Source organism: Sciurus vulgaris (assembly GCF_902686455.1).
Source record: "Sciurus vulgaris genome assembly, chromosome: 10".
NCBI lineage: Eukaryota > Metazoa > Chordata > Mammalia > Rodentia > Sciuridae > Sciurus > Sciurus vulgaris.
The window spans coordinates 26,724,916-26,743,557 of NC_136470.1; the positions used below are offsets into that span (position 1 = coordinate 26,724,916).

The following is an 18,642-nucleotide window of genomic DNA, read 5'->3' on the forward strand; positions in this document are numbered from 1 at the left end:
ATGCAATGACTCTTGATTGAGCCTCTTCATTCCATTGACCCTACCAGTCCCTCCATAGTAATCATTTTCCTGTAGGAAGAAGAATCACCATTTAGAGAGATTCTTTTTACTGTGTTGCCAGGAGCACATATTCCTCATAAAAATAAAGCCTTAGAAGATAAAATGTAAAATGAGTGCAACCTTAATTTAAATGCTCTCCTGTTGCTAATTCTACAGTCAAGATGTAAAATTAATAGCATTTTTTTTCTGTCACTTTTGATGATCTTTGGATTCTTTCCAAACTATCCCATCCCCCCCTTTTTTGGTACTCACTGATGATGATGAATCAGATTAGACTTGCTAAAGTAGAAATGTTTACATTTCCTAAGAAGCCTCATGTTTCCCTCAATATTGGATGTGACATACTTGCTCTGTAATATATTCAGGTGGAATTGAATTCAAACTTCAAATGTGTTTATTTTTACATTCATTATACAAAGCTTTAAAGGAAATTTGGCATCCAAATGAGTATGGTTTTATCTCACTAAGATGAAAAAAAAAAAGTATTCCTAAAAAATGTTATGTCTTCTGCTTGATTTGAAATTGCATATTTCAGAAGATCAGTTATCTTATGTTCATACAATCAGTGGAATGCTTTCAAAAATAGCCAGTTGAATTTTGCCAGGAATTAAGTCTTTTTAATTCACTTACTTACTGATTACTATTCTTACATGAGTTTGAATGTTTATAGAAATTGGAGATTTTTTTAATGGTACAAAGATTGTTTATACAAGTATGTGAATGTTATACCCAAGTATATCATTTTTACTATATTAATAAGTGTTTAAGATGCTCTAATAACATCAAACTAAATAATATTTATAGCCATATATTCAAGTTTAGATATGAAATACTGGGAGGTCTGCTTTCTTTTTGTCTGGAATTTTCTGCACTTATTTAATACAAAATTTTCATTATTTCAGAAGAAGCAATTTTTGTAATTTTTTTTTGGTAAAATGATTCCAGTCAGTCTGTTTCAGAGTCCTCAACATAAATTTCTCTGTTCTTTTAGGAGCAGTTTTGAGCTTTCTTTTGTTTATCGATTGCTATGTTAGAAACCACCCCAAAACTTAGTGACCTAAAGCAATGACTCATTGCTTATAATTCTGTGGGTCAAGAATTCAGGTAGAGCTCAGTGGGGATGACTTGTCTCTGTCTTACCTGGTGTTGGATAATGTGGTTGCTTTGGGGCTAAAGGATCCAAGACAGCCTCCCTATAGTACCTGGGGTCTTGGGGCTGAATGCTGGCAGGATGTCTTGGTTCCCTATCTCTCTTCATATTGTCTCTTGTCATTCGGTTGTCCCCACTGAGTTTTATTACATAAAAGGTGAATTCTGAAGGACCAAAAGCAAAAGTTGTAAGACATCTTAGGGCATAAGCTCAGAAATTCACATATTTGCATACACTATCTTCTATTGGTGCAGTAAGCCATGAAGATGACGTAGGTTCAAGGACAGGGAAATGTACTGTTTGATGGAAGGAGGGGCACATTCACAATTGCAAAGGGTTGTGTGGAAAAGGAGGGATTGTTGCAGTTGTTTTGGGAAACATTATACCACAAACATAAATAAACAAATTATATATATATATATTTTTTTTTTTTTTTTCCTTGCGGTACTGGGGATTGAACTCAGGGCCTTGCGCTTGCAAGGCAGGCACTCTACCAGCTGAGCTATCTCCCCAGCCCAGCAAATTATATTTCTAAGCCAGCTACTATATGCTCTTCACCCAAGTTACAGCCCAAATTCTAGCTATATGAGTTTATATTTTTGTATTTCTGTTTGGGAGCTACTGAACCCATCAGTAAATTGAAGTGAATGGTTCTTCATCCTGTCTTTCAGGCTTTAGTAGTTTGCTGTGGTCTGGTGTGCCTCACAGAATGAATGCGTGTGGGGGAACTATTGGCAATATCAGAGGCATTTATTCTTCAAATGGGTCTTCAGTATTCACTGTGTTCAAGTACGGGTTCCAGGCATGGATTGGAAAATAAAGATGAGTGAGAAATGGATTCTAGGGCTGGGTGCCATGGCGTATGCTTCTAATCCCAGTGGTTCCAGAAGCTGAGGCAGGAGATTGCAAGTTCAAAGTCAGCCTCAGAAATTTAGCGAGGCCCTAAGCAACTTAGTGAGACCATGCCTCTCCATAAAAATAGAAAAACATTTTGGGGATGTGGCTTAGTGGTTAAGCACGTCTGAGTTCAATACCCAGTACCAAAAAAACCTCCAAAACAAAACAAAACAAAACAAAAAACCAAGATTCCATTCTATGAAGTTTACTTAGTTGTCACAGCTCTTCTTTTTAGGGATGGTACCATGCATCCACAGCCATGTCAGGGGACCATGGGGGTGGGGCGGAGGATATTTCCCTGCATCTCTGAGGTTGAGTTTGTCCACCTGACTTGCTTTTGCCAAAAGGATATTAACAGACATGATGGAAACCATTGCATGAAATTTGCTAGCAAAGTGGGGTTTGGTTTATTTATTTCTCCTCCAAAACAATGAGAACTAGGCCCCAGAAGTACTAACACATAGACAAGCAAAGAGTTAAGTCTAGCCTGATGCAGAGCTGGTCATAGAGTCAGCTTTGATCTGCCAACTACCAGGTTGTTTCTCTATACACAAGAGCTGCCTGAAGCAAGTTATGTTCTGTCTTATGCAGAAGAAAGACATGAAAACTGATGATTATACTACAGTGCAGACTGTGTAGCAATAGAGATCTCTTTAGAAGGTACCAACCTCATTTTTTCTAGGTATGTGTATGTGTAGTTATTAGAGAGCAGTGAGGAACATGTTCTAGAAGGAGGTGACACAAGCTGAATCTTAGAGCAAATGAAAGGATATGTGAGAGTTTACAAAGGAGGGAGGTAGTACAAGCCAAAATTCAGTGTGAGCAAAGACATAAGGGTCAGCTCTAGCATGATGTGAAGAAAATCACATAAACAGTTCATTGTTCTTGGAAGTTAATGAACAGGACAGTCCTGATTTACCAAGAAATGTAAACCTTTAAATTGGTTTTGCAACCAATTCTAATTCCAAGAGATTTCTAGCTTGATAATAATAATGATTGACATGAATCTTATTGATCTGACTAAGCATTTTAGAGAATTAGTCCTGCTAAATTTAACGTGAGCACAGACTGACATTGTTTCGGCCTTTACAAACAACAAAATTACATTTTAATCAGATATTTCAATTGCACAGCTAAAAAAAAGGCACAGATAGTAATCATAGTCATGATTTAAGAGAAAGATGCTTAATTGAAAATTAACAAGAACTACTATTATACTGCATGATATTTTATATTAAAAAATCCAGGTGATCCCCCTTTCAAGTAATATATGTGCTCCTGAAAAGAAGTTTGTAAATCAAATTATATTAGATATCATTATAATAATATTCCAATAAGGAATATGTTGTATAAATATGGGTGTTATGTTTGTTTCGTAAGTATAATTCCCAGGCAATGTTTTATTTTTGTTCAAGGAAGCTTACATTTATGCAGTTGTAATTCAGTAGATGATTCCTATTTTAATCTTAGCTTTAGAACATTGGGGACTATGCTTTCAACACATGAGATTTTTGACATTTTTTATTCTTAATTTAAATCTTAGTTAATTTTCTGGCCCTGCCCTTTATTAGCTATGAGAGCTTGGGCAAATTTGTAAATCTTTCTGTATCTCAGTGTCCTCATCAGTAAAAATGGGTAAATAATTCTTATTTTATATTGAACCCCGTGGTGATGAAATGAAATCTTACAGGGAAAAGTGTTCAATTTACTGTGTGACATATGGCAAGCACCCAATAAACGTTATTTACTGTTATTTTCATAATAGCAGTAAATAACATAATCACTAATTACTATTGCTGCTTAATCTTACAGTTGAAGAAAAAAGAGACAGAGATAGGCTAAAGGACTTGGACACTGCTGTGTGCATAGGTCCTCTGTAACCTGAAAAATATTTTAGTTCCTGAATTTTATGCCAGTGCTTTTATCGGCTCAAGGCTGTCCCCCTCCCTGCCAGAGTTGCTAAGAACTTCATGATGAAAGCAGAGTGTTTGCAGAAACCATCGCATCTAAGAAACTGCCTTGAAACAGAAAGGTCCTGGATTACTAAATGTAAGTATCAAAGGGTGGGCAATTGTCCCCAAATACAAACATAAGCAATTTAATTCAAATAATTGCACTGGGGTTAAACTTGTCTTCCTGGGAATTCACCATATGTGATAAGCAACATTGCTTATAGGTTTGAAGCTTGTGGTCAAATTCTAACAAAAGAGGCAGAAAGTTTTCATATAAAATGATTGGAACACCTACTTAAATTAAAAAAAAAAAGGCTGCTATTTTAGAGAGTATAGCTGATGGCACTTTCAGTTTTATCCAAATGTGCACAGCCCTACTTCAATTTCATTATAACGGTAAAATTAGGAAAGCTAAACATTAAATCTTATGAAGAAATACAATTTAATTTAATGTTATTAGAAGCCAGTGCAAAGTATAAAAGAATATGGAGTCAGCTTAACTGCTTCCATGCTGAATAAAACATCAGCCCTTAAACCATTCACCTCATATGCTCCCAGCTATACCTGTTGCAGTTAATTTCTACTTATTAGCTCAGTCATTTCATGGTATGCCATTTTAGGGGTACATATGTGTTCTATTAGCAATAATGAATTAATGGGGGATGTGTGGTAATATGATAGCAAAATTCACTAAGAATTCTATTTGAACTTAATTCTTTGGGATACGAACATAACCCACAAAGGAGTACTGTGATCTATGGTGAAGAGTAATTTGCCTACTGCTCTAGTTTGCAATTAATGAAAAGTCCTCAGGAAATCCCAATTTTTGATTAAAGAGAGTTGATTACAATTAATGTAACCAAGTTAACTGCCAAAAAGGAAGGCACCTCATAATGATCTACATTATTCTTCCAATTTTTAAATTCCCAAGGCTACTCATATCTGTGCCCCTTTAAACCTTAATGATACATATTTGGCTTTAAAATTTTGGTTTTTGGTTAGTGAGACATCGTCCTTTATTCCTGCCTCTAGAAAATATTCAAGGTCTTGTGAGTTTTCTTTTTCTCTTTCTCTAATATTCTGTCAAAATAGCATCACTGGTGTTTACAGAAGGTTGCCATAAACCCAGGACATCAGCTGCAACCAGACCTGATCTAGTCCTCCAAACATAGTCTCCCTCCACAGGATTTACTCTTAGCGGTTGAGCTGTGCTGTCTGCCATGGCACACGGGCAAAGTTTTGGAGGAACAAAAGATATACTTTCAGGCAGATATGGCACAGAGGGCTACACGTTTCATTTTACAATCTGAAAAGTAAGTAAGTTCTTGCAGACCAAATTTTTGTAACATTATAAAATTTTACATTTTCCAGGATATTTGCAAACACTGTTGTAGGACATTTAGAAATGTTGCATCAAATTCTGTTAACTGTACGTCACATAAAACTGGAAGTCTCCAACATATAGTATTTGTGAGAAATTATCTACTTCAATTGGAATCATATTTGTATTTTAAAAGCAGCAAGAGATTACTATAACTTGTAAGTTATAATAGAGTAGGAATTAGTCAAGAGAATTAATATTTACTTCCTCAAATAATTATTTGTTTATACATTATTTTTTATCCGACAGGAACTTATTTTGATTCACCAGTTATATTTTTTATTAATATATTTCATGAGTTATCCAGGAATTCAGTAAAAAATTCAAATCACAGATGAATAGAAAGAAAAAAAATGAATTATCATAAAATCTTATTATTTAATCCTAGTCATTGTTAACTATTTGGCATTTTGTCACATGTACTTTTATGTTAAAATATATGTACATAGCTTTTATTTTAAAATAAAACTACATTTTAAAGTGTTTATTTTTAAACACTGCTGTAGTTTCTGCCATAAGAATTGAAAAATGTTTTACATGCTCAAAATAATCAACCAACCTGTCTAAGTTATCTGCAAATCCCATCTCGTTATTCCCACGTTTATTTACTAACTCAATTCTGTGTGCTTCATTCCGAAAATGAACCTGAATCATGGGTGAAGTGGGCAACCTACAAATGTAAATAGTGATCAAAATGCTGCCCTTTAAAGACACAAGGGAAGGAGTGATTGGCATGGGAAAGAGTGCAGGGCAAAGATGGAATTACAGAAGATTTCACAGAACACCTTTATAGAATAGGAAATCTTAAAATTTTAGCATTAATTAGTGGATGGAAATGATAGACTTAAATGTAAACTCTGAACATTCATAACTAGAAAAACTCAAAATATTACGTCAGTTGAATTAGAAGAGTCATGGCAATGAAAATTGTAGAACATGCAGGGACACTGAGGAGGCATACTAGAGGAAGAAAGTGAATCAGAATAGGAAGAGAAGAGAACCGCCATACTTACTATTCCCAGCAAGCCTTTCTTCTGTTCCCTGAACTGAGCCTGAATAAAAAATCAACAACAGGTCTTTACTACATAATGTGTTAAATCTACTCTATTTTTTAAAAATGTTTGTCTTTACTAGACCATAAACTATTTTACTTTCACTCTAGTCCATAAACTATTTTATTTTCACTCCAGAACAAATATCTAATGATTTTCAGCAAATTATTTTGTGTTCATTAAACCTGACTTAAAGAATGCCTCTGTGTATTGCTACATTATAAATAACTAGAAGGACCTGTTATTAGAACTGAATTCTGGTGCCCAGAGTGTGCTAAATCAGTAAGAACAGTCAATTAGGGAAAGGTGCCTTGATAAGGTGTATTCCTGTCTGTGTGTGCTGATGTGGCACAAGCACAAAACTCTGGCCTCCCAGGAAGAAATGTGAACAATGTTTCATGTTTATTCAGTTCTTTATTTTCCATATTTTTATGATTTGGTGATGCATCATTAAGATATCTTTAAAATGCTGAAGACTCTCAAAAACAGTTAATGTATACCCTGAGGACATGACTCAGTCACCCAGTGAGATGCTTGCTTGCTTTTCTGTCCCCAGAATGTCATTATTTTAAAAATTTTAGATATAAATGTGGTATTGATGAGGATTTGTCCAAAAAAAAAAAAAAATCATCATAAATAAATAAATTATTCCACTACTAGAATTAATGAGATGATAATGAGTAATGGGTAATTTAAAAGTCTACTTTGTAATGTATTCACTGAATCAGTATTACATGTTACTAAAAAAAAAAACTAGAAATATCTATTTAATGTAGTCACCTATTTCCCTCCTATTTTTCTCTTACTTTGTTTGAAGAGAGAAAATGTTGACGAATAAATACCTATAGCTTCATCAGCATGTCACTGTTGCCAGAACTTACTGAAGAGGAAGTGCAGGCAAGCTCTCTCTGCCCTAGTTTCTTGGTCCATGAAATCTGGAATAATGTATCAAAATATTAGTGTTTTCAGTTCCATTTGTTTCATATGAACTTGTTTTATTTTTGAGGAGCAATATCATAACTCATTTCTTCTCAGTGCACCTCTAATCTTGCCTTTTTCACATTATATCTACATTTTTCCTAGACATACTTTTGCTATCTAATATGTAAATCTGTAAACTGTTCAGAGCACTTATCACTTGGACTATTATTCAACCATCACAATTTTACTGATTCATGGCTTATCTTTTACTATCATCTGAGTTATTATTTTAATTTTTCTCTTATATTAAAAATTAATGAACTTAAGTCTTTCCTTCTTTGTGGGCAGGACCTATGATTATTTTTTTAGAAACTCTCCCACCACAACACAATCTGTATATGTCCATTTTGGTATTTCTTATGTCAATGGGTTCCAGGTTTTCACAACTGTAGCATTATTGACATTTTGGACTGGATAAATCTTTGTTGTAGGGGGAACTGTTTTGTGCATTATAGTACATTTAGCGAAGACCCTTGGCCTTTCTATATGAGATTCCAGTAGCACCAAACTTCCTTACTGTGCTGTGACCGCCAAAATGTCTTGAGGTCTTGATTGTCAAATAGCTCTATAGGGGAATTTACGCCTCATTGAGAACCAATAGATTACACGAGAAACAATGAAATCTAACATGTAATGAGCTCAGAGTTGCACAGAAGCTTTATTTATTCCATTTAGAAATGATATGAGTGTGCTTCTCATGGTCTGACATTTTGGAGTGCATGTGTCTTTTCTCTCTTTACAGAGGATTAAACATAGGTTTTCATCTCTATGCTTTTTCCAGCTCCTCTTTCTCTCTGGGTCACCTAAGTTTTTGTCATCAAGCTACATTTCATCCTGATTAAAACTCTATCACCTACATAAAGTTGTTCACTAGCAGCTATTATTAGAGAAAGGTTAGAAGGAAATATAAAACTAATGTCTAGTAGTGTGAGTTAGATTATCTGTTCTCTCATTTATCTAATCACAAAGTTCTAGCATTTTATTTTTGAAATATCTTTCAAGTCCTTTGATGCAACTCAATCCACATTGAATTGCCCTATTTCAGTCCACCATCATGTCTCACTGAAATTGTTGCCCTACTTATTGGATCTGGTATTTCTAAAGGGAGCAAAAATCAGGTTCGCTCTAATGGGAAAGAAAAGGTGTCTAGGAGACGTATTTTAAAAATGCACTTGCTTAAGTTTACATTTATATTGAGTATTAGAGGTAAAAATTAGAGATGTCAAAGAGTTTTTAAAGTAATATTATTAATCAAGAACATATAGTTTTGCACATAGAAGAACAGTAGTATATAGTGATAACGCAGATAAATAGTAGTGATAGCTTTATTTAGGACAGCGAGAGTGAGGGATTGATGGAAATCAGTTACTAGTTAGTATCACTATGATTACCTAGCCTTCCAATAGCTATATGGATATCCATACCTCATCTTCTGTTCTCCAGCCCTCACTTCTAAGGTTATAGAGCACTTAGGGTGAACGAGAGTTAGGAGGTCATTTTGTCAATGAGATACACACACACACACACACACGTGTGTGTGTGTATACATATATGTCTCTCTCTATATACATATGTATGTATATATGTGTGTGTGTGTATATATATATATATATGTATATAAACACATGCAAATACACTGACACGAGTGAAAGGAGATACTATCACACAACTGTAAATTTGTGTTTTATTTTTAAATGCAAAAGACCTGTGGAACTCTCTAAATTGTTTTTTTAATTAAAAATATTCCATTTCTTTTACTACAAAGTGGAAATAACTTTACATTTTTTCTGTCAAAGGACCTCCAGTCTCCTGTAGGTGTCTCAGGAAGAGAGCCACCCTTCCAATAATGGTTGCCACGCCCTCAGGAATGATTCAAAATGCCTGCACCAGCCTCCAAAGAAGCTGGGGAGCCCCAGTGAGGGCACGCCTCATCAGCATGGCCAGGAGCGGGGTATCCAGCGTCCATCTGCAGTCTGGGGACAGACCTGTATTCTTGTCACTCTGCTCTACAAAATATCTCTAAATTGTTTTTTGAGCTCTATATTTTGAAGAGCATTATTCTACACAATCGATCTTTTTGCAAATGTTTTAGAGCAACACTATTTTAAATAGGAAAGCTTAAAAGATGCTGTTTTATTAAAATGTTTGATGTTTTTTAAATTTTTAAAAAATATTCACTCATCTATGGTTAGCATGGGTGCCTACAAAAGGGATGCATTAGTAGGCTGTCAGAGATACTTTTCTGTTAAGATATGCTATTACCTATCACAATGGTGATGGTTCTTCTGGTCTTTTCACATCCCTGAAATCACTATGTAACTTCATGTATAATTTATTTTGTCTTTGGTCAACCCTCCAGGCTCCCTAAAGCAGAGCTTTATATAACAGCTTGCTGATAGGTAGTTTATTCTGAAGTGATCCCAAGTAATAGCAGTAGTAATGGTGAAGCAGGGGATTAGAGGAAATCAGTGGAAAGGGGCTTTATCATCACTGTGTGGGACTGGAGTTCAATCCTACCAGAGACCCTTGAGAAGCTGTGTGAGGCAAACCTCAGAACTGTCCACTTGAGAGAGGACAGAGTGGGTGTTTACCCATACCTTCTTTTCCCCTTTGGTCAAAAATTGCCCTTGTAGTGTTGGTTCTCTCCCCGATCACATTTGTGCATGGGTCAGAATGGCTTAGAAAGTTCTGAAGTACTCCCATGAGATAGCAGCAGAGAAGTCCCAGGAGTAAAAATCAGAGATTTCAGAGGCATCTGAAGCAGCTATTGTCAGGTTACAAGTGTGTGCAGATGGCTTACTTATTATAAATGTGCAGGTGGTTTTATAGCAATGACTGTAGTCATGAGTTTTGAGAACTGGGATGGGTCCTCATGGTCATCCATTACAGGTGGTTTAGCAATCATGGATCAACTTCTTCATAGTGTCAAAGAAGTAAACAAATTGACCATTGTCACTCAATTTGAAGTTCAGATTGAATGACCTTTGTCATTCATTTACTGTGACTTTTTGAAGATGTCTAAAGAGAAAAATATTGACTATACTGTTTATCCACAGAATAAATGTATGCAAATATATGGCTTAATATGAAATGCTTATTATTATTATCAGGGATTATCAGGGATGCAATAATCTGGCATTGTTTGGAGATTTATAGTACTGGGAACCTCCTTGAACAGAAAAGAACATGGAGTTCTACTCTCAGTTAATTAGTAGTAGATAAGGAAAGACCATTGTTCTTCCTGTAATGATGTTACAGTATTAGCTAAACTAAAATCATATTTTTCCTTAAAACTGTCAGTGAGATGTGCAGTGAGATGCAAAAATGTTGTAATACACTGAAATACCAAAAGGGATAACCCCTTCTTAGGTGAGAAGAGAGTGGAGGCTACTTTCACCTGTGGGTATATTTATTGCGTCTGGGTACTCAGGCAGTTGGAGGAATGTGCTTGAAATCAACAAGAAACTGGAGTGGGAGAAGGAAAATTCAGACTTTTATTAGTTGCCCAGAGGCTGGCATTATGGGTTGGCAATGGGAAGAGCTCCAGACATGGAGCAAATCTTTTCCACTCACCAATTCTCCCCCCCTGGACAGGTGCTGAATAAATGGTGGCTTGGGAATCTGAGGACTGGATGGAAAGGAGAAATCACAGGGTCTTGCAATGCATAGATCCTAAAGTGCCGCTACACATATATGACCAAACACGAGAAATTCAAAAAAGCAGGACTATAATACTCATGATCAAGAGAAAAATCACTAAAAGTAGATCTGCAAGTGATCCAGATACTGGATTTGGCAGACAAGGACTTTAAATAATAATTATAAATAGTTTAAAGAATTTAAAGGAAAAACATTTAATGTGGATTCTAAAGATGGCAGATTATAGCAAAAAAAAAAAAAAATGAATGTTGAAAAAGAATCAAATGGAAATTATAGAAATGAAAAATACCATATCTGAAAAAATAGAAGTTAACTCAGGCCTCTCTTGACCCAGGAAATTCCCTGGAAAATGGTACTAAGACTATGTTTTCCCTTTTTCTCTATTTCAAATACTTGCACCCAAACTCCAATGCTTGAATTACAATGTCCTTTTATGTGTGACCCCTTCTTACCTCTCCATGCCCTCACTTACACTTCTCACCCTAAGGGTGATGAGCTGTCCCCACAGGGTGTGCCACATACCCGGGGACTGCTGTAGGTCTGCTGGTTTACTCAGAAAAGTACAAGAGGAAAGGAAAGTCCTGCTTGAGAGGTCTAAAAGTGTCTCTTTTTGCTCTCTGATGGTGTCAATGACTTTTCTCTATCTGGAACTTGTTACCTACAGGAGTCAGGATCAGGTTCATGTTCCATGGAGTCTATGAATGAACACCCTAAAGTCCCAGAGGTAAGCAAGCAATCAGGGATTTTATTAAAAAGGAAAGTGAGAGAAACATTCAGAACTCTTGGTGCAGTCTGCCTGAGAGGGTCAAGAGTGCTGTTTCAGTCTTACTTCCCTCCTTTTAAAGGCAAGTAAAGAGGGCTGGTGATATAGCTCAGTTGGTAGGATGCTTGCCTTGCAAGCACTAAGGCCGTGGGTTCTAACCCTCGGCACCGTGCCAAAAAAAAAAGGAAAGTAAGGAGAAATTGATATGTTTCTCTTCATTGGTTCTTGATATTTTAATTGTCCTGTAGTAGGTGCAGGCCGGATTGTGAATTATGCAGTCCTTTTCAGCAAGAAGGAAACTTCTTCCCTTTCTGAGAAACAGGAAAGTCTGGTAACATGTCTGGGCTGTTCAATTGACTGTCCTTGAGCTTGATCTCTTGCCGACCTTGACTGTCCCTTCCCTACTCTTCACTGCCTAGCCTTTTCTATCTCAGACTTATCACTCATTTTTTACCTGGTCAACTCTTATTTATATTTGGGATAATTTATAAATAACTTCTTACAGGAAATTTTTAATCTTGTAAATTGGAATTAAATATTCCTCCTCCTTCCCTCTTCTTTCCTTTCTCCCTCTTTCACTCTCTTACTTCCTTTTCCCCTCTCTCCTTCCTTTCTTCCCCCTTCCCCCTAATTCCCTCATGGTTCAGCTATATTTGCTGTGAATTAGCATTAGAAACACTAAATTAGATCCATGGATCACTTTCTACATACCAAATTGTTAGTTAAGATAATTTTTTTTTTTTTGAAAAACTTCCATGCAGTATTCTGTTATCCTAAGAAGTGGTTCTAGAGAGAATATAACTTAAAAGTTTCCCTTATTGTCTAGGTTTGTATTTCTCCAAAATTTTTATTTGTATTTCTATCAATGAAAAATATTTGAGTAAGCATATATCCTGCAATATGAAAGTAGTTATTTATTCATTTATAACACATACCCTGAAAGTTTAAGTATTAAACATCCCAAAAATTTAATTAGTGACTTTTGGGGGAAAAAAAAGTTAGTGACTTTTGGGAAAAAAAATTATTAGAAGTTCTGCTATGTTCTTTACATATAGCCATAATCCCTCTCACATTTTTTCTGAGGTGTGTGTACCCTACTTTGTAGCCCACTGGTTCCAAAACAATGCTGATTGGTGTACTTTCACCACTGATAACTTAGTTGTGAACTTTTATTCCAATCAATATTGTGCCTAGGATGATGATTCTCATGTAATTTCCTGTTTTCATTTCATTACTTACTTAAATTCTTGGTGATATAATTCATCAGATAATTCCAGAGTTGAGGTGAGTTTACATAGAGTGTTTTAGTAAAATAACTCTAAGTTGCTTCAATATAAACTCATATTTCTCTTAACCACAAAGCAGTCAGAAATAGAAGAAAATTTAAAATGGTCACAACAATATTGTAGATCCTCTGCTCCCAGGAATACCATTAGGGGGTTGTAGAAACATGTAACTTTGCTTGATAGACACATACTTGTGGTTGGGAAGGGTAGAAATATTCTAGCTTAATGATTTTCAGATCTGGAGCATCTATCACTTAATAATTCTAAAGAAAAAAAAAAGAGATACAAAAGCATAATTACTACAGCATGTGTTTCAGATTTTAAGACAATTAGCTGGAGACCTCAAACTTTCCTATTTCATTCAGCACACTCAAGAAAAATAGCACTTCATATTGGGTAAGCATTTCGTACTTCGTGAAGTACATAAATATTCATTGTTTCATTTCATGTTTATAACAATTCTATGAGGTAGCCAGGAATTTTTATCCCGTTATTTTTTCACTTGAAAGAATTGATAAGGAGCAGATGAGATAAATGGCTTAAAGGTCACATAGCAAATCTCGGTGGAGCACACCAAGCTCAGTTCTGAGTTTACCTTTCTTTAATTTTTTTTTTTTTTTTTTGGGTTTGGCAGGATTTTAATAATTTATGCAATTCATTTACATATTTATGTAAATAAGATTTTTGTAATGTCAATTATAATCTTAAAAAAATCTTAACATGCAAACCACTCCTTGTGACACAAGTAGAATAAATATTATTTGTAAGTCTGATGCCCCAGTTGTTTCTTCATTAGAAGAATAGGAGAGTTGGAAGGAAACTGAAATCATTATTCCATGAATTCTCTTATTCTTGACATGACTGATATACCTATTTGTCTATTTTTGTTCTTAAAACTCTGCTAGGGTGAAAACTCCACATCGTTCTGCTTAATATTCTTGTCTTTTATAATAATAGAATATAAAGTTAAATGAATTCCTTTATCAACATTTCTTCAATAGAATGATGGCATTATATTAAAAATGTTAAATTTGACAGGGAAAACTTATACTATTGAAAACTCAAGATGGGTATTCTGACTGGACTGCCTTAGAAAGGTGGGAGTTTCTTTAAAATAAAATTGCTAACTCATTAGCTCACTCAAACATCTTATGCTAGAAAAATTGTTATTTGTGAGTATGCACTTAGCATTGCTTTCATTGTCTTCTTATCTTTAGTTAGAGTCATTATTTTCCATGGCACCACCCAGAATATTGACTTACCTTATATATGTTTTCCCTTATTTAATATATCAAATAATTTATATATTATTAATACATGTAATGTACATTATATAAATATGTATATATTGATAGAATCCAGGGCCTTTTGCATACTAAGCAAGTGATTTACATTCTCCTTTCTTTAGTACTTATCGGAGGAATGACATTTTTTTCTTAGTGCATAAAAAATATGATCTGTCAACTCAGTTAATAAGCTTTTATTTATTATCCAAAGATTGTGAGAGTGATAAAAATATACAGTAAAAGCTGATATGGAAATAGACATAAGAATTATGTTTAGTGGAATGTCTTCTGGTAGAGTGACCTGAGAGGGAGCTGAATTTCAGCAAAATCTTGAAAGATTGCCAGGATTTTCTTAAGTCAAAATTGATGAGCACCAACTTTAGGCCAAAGCATGAAAATGAGAAAGAGTGGGTGAGTCAGGTATAATAAGTCATTTTTTCTCTTCTAAATTATATTTAAGCTTCTTAAAATAGGTCTAACTATCCAATTCTAGTTTTCTAACCACAATTTCACAAAGTTCCTTTGTATTATCCTTATAAACTATTCATTATGTAAAACATTACTCGTAATTCTCTAAGAGAGGAAAATATGAATTGTTCCTATTATTAAGCATTGCTGCAAAAACCCCCAAGTCTGTGTTCTTGTGCAAACCTGGGAACTATTCCCACTGAAAGAAAATATCCACTGTACTTAATCCTCTTCAAGCAATAGAATGCCACGACTTTTTGAACTTCCGGCTCATTTGGTTATAAATATTGCCTTTAAATGTTTTCAGATATCATCTCTGTAAGCTAAAACCATATGTTACATTTTACAAGTTATTTTTTTCTATATAGCACCATATTATTATGTTAAAGTTCTGCAATTATTTCTTTTGACAGGAGATTCTGAAATGGTTGAATACTATGTATTATGCTTCCTTTTGACAGAAACTATTTTTTTTTTTATCACAAACACATTTCCACGATTAAAAATATAAAAGAAACCAGATTTATTGTCTGGATTTTATTGAAGGAAATGTGCAAACAAAAGTTTTACAGTGTGCTGGTTCATGGGACAGATAGAATTCGTTCCAGCCATCCACAATAGGGGTCTCAGGACACGTCATAATCATTGTGTGGGCAGTAAGATACTCTAGAATGGTGGGAGGTTCCCTTGCTGATACTTCACTGGGGAAATTAGTGTCTGAAGAAGAGTTTGATGTCCTTCACTTATTGTCTTTGGGGTTTAGAAAACATTAGAGGAGAGGAAGTTGGGAGAATTGCAGAATGACACATGGATAGTTCATCCCTGTATTTTAACTGGAGCCATATAATGTTGGGCAAAAGATTTGAAAACCCTGTCCAAAGAAGCATTTCCTCTTTATTCATTGTATAGCTTATGCATAAGGAGGACCCTGAGATGGCATCTTATTTTATCTTCCCTGAAATGTGGTTAGTTAGTAGTATCTTACTTAGCCTGATTGTGATGTGGATTCAGCAGAAAGAATATTTGCATCTTTGGTATTGGTATTCTGCACTGGCTTTCCATAAACCCAGTGCATCCTCTTTTGGGCTCATCTGTGTTACTGTTTCACTTGCTACATAACTAAATTGAAAATGTATGCTTGGGTAGAAGGATGGTAAGGAGAAGATGAAAACAATCTTTGATTCTATTTTCCAAACCGCAACCTGAAGGATGAAAAAAGCTTTGGTAATTGTGGTGTGCTTTCCCTTTGGACTGAAGTTCAGATCTGAAGAACAGTGTCTGCAATGGGTTTCGTGGTATTCATTTAGGGTGAGGGTGACCTTGTTTTCAGATGGCTTCTGACGTGTTCTATTTGACACTGCTTCCTCTGCCTAGCAATCTTTCACCTGCCAAGAAAAGCTTTGCGTCCACACCAAAGAAGTCCTTTAGTGTTGAGTCCAGGGGATGACAGTCGGCAGCTGCTACTGAGACAAATAGATTGTCCGCTTCGCAGAAGCTTGTCCAGCCCGATGATGACTAAGGACTGGCCTAAAAACAACCATGATTGGGCATGAGTTGATTATAGGTGTTCTATTTTGGGGGAATTCCAATGACTTTGAAGTTTCCCACAAGCATGTTTTTTCCTTTATTGGAGCAAGACAAGTCAAAAGATATGAGCAAGACTCATGTGATCAATATTCAGAAGGCAAAACAGGTTAATGTGTAAAACATCCCTGGAAAAAAGTACTCTTTATCTTTTATAGCACATAAAAACATTTTCCACTTGGCAAACCATGTTCCTTTAAAAATAGCATGGACTCATGGTATAAAATGAGAAAAGAGACAAGAAAGTATTCTAACATGGTTTTAGAAAATTATGAATTGGATTTCACCTGTATACTGAATCTGGAAAAGTTCCTCTAGAACTTTCAGAAAAGTTTTTTCAAGTCATTTCAATGGTTTATCTTCACTCTTTACAAAAGTTAAATAAAGCTATGCCTTAAGGGAATTTACATAAATTTTGGTAAGAAGTAGTAATTATTCCACTTGATTTTCTGCTTCTCAGAATATATTGTTTTTGTCTTAGAATAACGTCAACACAAATACTTTATTAACTTAATCAATACCCTTTTGCCATCTCTGCAGTGATTTGTTTTTATTGCTTTTTTAAATTATCATGAAAGTAAGTGTCAATAAAATTAAAAAGCCATTTTAACATGGGAAAAATCTCACACATAAACAAAAAGTAGAGAGAAAAGTAGAATGAATCTGTATCATCCACAATCAAAATTCTCCACTCATGATCAACTTATTTTTATCTGTACTCATCCATCCCCTTCATATTCCTCTCTTGAATTTTTTTGAAGCAATCACAAGATATAATATTATCTATTCTTCAGTTATCTCAGTATAGGGTTACCTACAAAAGAATGTCTATTTTTAAATGTTACTGCATTTAAATTATACTGCATAATTCTCACACTAAAATGTGAATCAGATTTTTAAAAGTATCAAATATCCATTCAGTAAACAAATTTCTCTATTTGTCTTGTAATTTTTAAATTTGTTTGAGTTAGTATTTTAGAAAAGGTCCACACACTGCATTTATGGAAACATAACATTTCTATATTCCCTAAGTCTTTTTTATCCTTTACTTTGCTCTCTGTCTCTATCTGTATCTTTTTCTTTAGAGCTTATTTTTTGAAGACAGTGGGTAATTTTGTCCTCTGGAGTTTGCCACATCCTGGATAATGTTAATTTTATCCCTTTTGGGTCACGTAAGCTCTTCTGTCTCCTATAATTTCTGAAAATTTATGGTTATATCTAGAGGCTTGATCTGACTCAGGTTTGATTTACATCAGATGGTGTTGTCTACTTGCATCAGGAGGAATAGAATTCTTATTCTGTCTGGTTTTTAGCAGCCATTGATGATCATTTATTAGACTCATTGCAGATGGGGAATCTTCTAATACTATCAATTATTCTTTATTTCTGGATACATACTGAAAGTACTAAACAAAATCCCCAGTTGTTTGGATGTGAGGTATCTAAGAAAAATCAGGAGTTAATGATGACTTTGAGAATTGACCCAAAGCAATTTGAAGGATGGGATCACTGAGATGAGAAAGGTTTGGATTTAGCAAGTTCTATGGAGGTGGGAGTGAAATGTGAAATTTAGTTTTGGACTTAAATAGGCTTGGTGATATCTGTAAAGACATCTGAATCAGTCAAAGTACAAGCTGAGAAGCAAACCCTCCCCCCTCCACACACTCAAATTTCCCTATCAAATACCTTCATAACCTCTCTATCTTTATCTGCATATACCAGATATATTCAATATAAATACACGAATGGATTTTGTTAGAGAGACTTGAATTTGTGCAGTTGCAGGAGTTGTTTAAACAGTTTCTATGAGTCTTGTGTCTTCTACTGAAGCTTGAAGTCCACAGACAGTTGGGGAAAAAAAATGCAAAATGAAAGAGGTAGAGAGAGAAAGCAAGAACAGAATGTCCTAGAATACATATGCAAGGTCAGTTCATGGTGCCTCTGACCTTGCTAGTGTGGTTCTCCTGATGAATTCGGAGATTTTTTTTTTTTTTTTTTTCAGACAGAATAACACTTGGCCCCAGTTAAAGGATATGCCAAGAGCTCAAGTGGAACAATTGCACATTTTGCCCCTGCCTTATGCCAACGAGGAGAAGTAGCGGTTAAGTGAAAATGGGTAAGA

General features: G+C 35.0%; 1 long non-coding RNA gene across 1 annotated transcript in view; it reads left to right on the forward strand.

The window, feature by feature from the left end:
- The first annotated feature begins 4,049 nt into the window (after positions 1-4,049).
- LOC306638121 overlaps positions 4,050-18,642 on the forward strand; it is an 83,790-nt gene continuing 69,197 nt past the window's right edge. Inside the window, exon 1 of the long non-coding RNA XR_013757367.1 lies at positions 4,050-4,156. This is a non-coding gene — a long non-coding RNA (uncharacterized lncRNA). The remainder of the gene's footprint in view (positions 4,157-18,642) is intronic.